Raw genomic sequence first — 3,005 nt, forward strand, 5'->3', positions numbered from 1 at the left:
AAAAGTATAAAGAAATAAATGAAAAGGACTCAAAGTGGGAATGAAAAGAAATTATTGTAATTAAAAAGACGTAAAAAGAGCGCGTTATGTGTTAAATTCTCAACACATATCATACCCCCAAACTTAAACTGTTGCTTGTCCCCAAGCAACCAAAAGACAAATATAAAGACTCAATATAAACACAAATACATGATCAAGGCATTAAGTGCCTTCCCAAAGAGAGTTATAGCAACATGATGTTCATAGCCTTTCATAAATCTAAGATGAGTCACTCAAAACCAAGTTCTTTGTGTGAACCATAGGCTAGCATTCCCTTTTCTTCGTTAAGTTCAAACACAATCACCATTTTAGGATCAATAGGGCTTATGGGGTTTTCTCTCATTGGCGTATCTTTTCTCACATAGCCTTTTTCACTTGTATACTCCATATAAAATTTTTCAAATTTTTGGGCCTTTTGGCCTCTTTTGCTTGGAGTTTGCACATAATCCCTATGGGACTTTTGTTGTGCCATTTCATAACATTTTTTTTTAAAACACATAGCCCCTATGGGACTTTTGTTGTGTTTTCAATACCCTTTGTATGATAAGGAGTCAATTTAGAGCTTTGCTCTTTTGTATTGACTTTGTGTCCTTATGTGAATTCCTCCCCCAAACTTGAATATGACAATGTCCTCATTGGCGTTATGTGGGGTAAATGGTGTTTAAAGGGTGCAAGTGGCTAATATGAGCATARAAAAGATGGCCTATCTCATTTCCTAATGGTGATTGTGTGATCAAAGTGTTTTCCCAAAAAGGGTTTTGCTAGTTCTAGCAAAAAAACAAAGTACCATGATTAAATGACAAACAATCACTAAAATTATTCGGGCTATGATCTCATGTGTTAACAGCCCTCAACTGAAATGATCATGCATAAAAAAAAAAGACTATAAAGTATAAAAAACTATTCCCGACTCAAAAAGATAAAATATGAAGCTAAATTAGGGTGGTAAAACCTGTCCTACTCCGAAGGAGTAGGATGTGTGCTACGGACTGCCAACTCCATCTTCAACTTCTCATTCTCTTCAAACAAACTCTTGTTATCCACCATGATGGCCTTCAGAATGTTTTCACGAAAGTTGATATTCTCACCAGTTATGAGACTAAACAAAAGCACCAACCTTTCTACAAAAATGGAGCTGTTATGATTAGTCGATGATAAATAATGTCTAATAAAGCTTATCCAATATCAGAGGACAGATTGGCAGCTTTAAAGGTTTTCAACATGAATTGAGTGTAAGGCTTCCAATCAGTCGCAGGTATTCCAAGGAAAGTCATGATCTCAACCAAATATGCCTCAGAGGCCGTGTGTAAAAGTGCATCATTCTCAGAATCTATGTGAGGTGAGAGTTGTTTCAAGTCTAAGTCAAGTGGTGAAACAATGGACGGGGGAAAGTCTTTTTGCTCACTATTTTCTAGCAGCTCAAATGCTATAGTTGGGACAACATCATTTCNAAAACTCCTAATTAGCTTCAATTTTGCATGCCATCAAGTCAACCACAACATTTAGCTTCATAATAATAAAAGTATAAAGAAATAAATGAAAAGGACTCAAAGTGGGAATGAAAAGAAATTATTGTAATTAAAAAGACGTAAAAAGAGCACGTTATGTGTTAAATTCTCAACACATATCAATAAGAATGAGAACACATATTACAAAAGGTTTGGGAGTGTACAGTTTTGTGCATAATGTGATGCCATACATTAGGGGTGTTCAAAAACCCGACCAACTCGATCAACCCAACCCAACCCAACGCGAAATAACTTAACCCGAAGCAAACTGATGTCTAATCGAGTTGTAAAATTTTCAAACCGTAGGTATTGGGTTGATATTGGGTTACTATTGTTTGAAGCCAACCCAACCCAATGAACCCGATATCCATTTATTTCTTGGATTTAATATGATTGTTGAATTTCTATTAATATATACATTAGACAATTACACTATCACGTACGTTATTTATATACACATCTTTTCAATATATTCACATCTCTATATAACTCATTCGTATATATGTTCAGTAACTATAAACATATATACGCAAATGGAGAAAATTAACTGGATGTGATATATATAAGAAGTATGGATAAGTTGTATCAAATGGTTGATGATGAGAAAAGAACTTATGAGTAGAGAAATAACATATTCAATGTTAGAAGAATATTTTAATGTACTAAAGTATCAACCCGACTAACCCGACCAACCCGTACGATTTGGGTTGGGTTGGGTTAAGATTTTTCAAATCGTAAAAATTGGGTTGGGTTGTTCAAATGTCTTCAACCCGATCAACCCAACCCATGAGCACCCCTACTACACACTACAAACAAGTCTGAAAACCCCCTGTTTATTCAATATCACTTGTTGCCTAGAAAATAAAAATAATTTTGATTTTCACTCGATAATAAAGTGATACATAATCTGTTTAAAATCGGGGATTCTGATTCATGAATACGTATTGAAATTCAAATTGATGGTTATTTTTGGTTTGAAATCATGTAATTGATTAGGATGAAACTGATAATTAGTGTGTTGTGTTCTCTGTTCAAATATAAATTACAAAGTCACCCTCCAATAATAATTAAATATTTAAATGAAAATAATTAAAATATGTGGTTTACTATGGATCTCACAGATCTCATATATTATTAAAATCTCAATTGATTAAACTCTATAAATTCTCAATTGATTAAACCCTACAAATTTAATATGTATAATTAAAATCATAAATAAATAAACATATAAATTGTTGAAATCCATGAACCATCTTTGGGAGTGTTAATGGCACCCCTTGATAGGGTGTCAAATACATTGGACTTTGAACCTTATTAAAAAAGATAAAAAATAAAATAAAATAATATATTTTATTATTATTATTTTATATATTAATATATATATATATATAATTCCTTATATTATATATTTTATACAAAAAATATTTTATCATTATTAATATTATATATTTATCATTA

Source organism: Cynara cardunculus, unplaced genomic scaffold (assembly GCF_001531365.2).
Source record: "Cynara cardunculus var. scolymus isolate 2C unplaced genomic scaffold, CcrdV1 Un_Scaffold_122, whole genome shotgun sequence".
In the NCBI taxonomy this organism is placed as follows: Eukaryota; Viridiplantae; Streptophyta; class Magnoliopsida; order Asterales; family Asteraceae; genus Cynara; species Cynara cardunculus.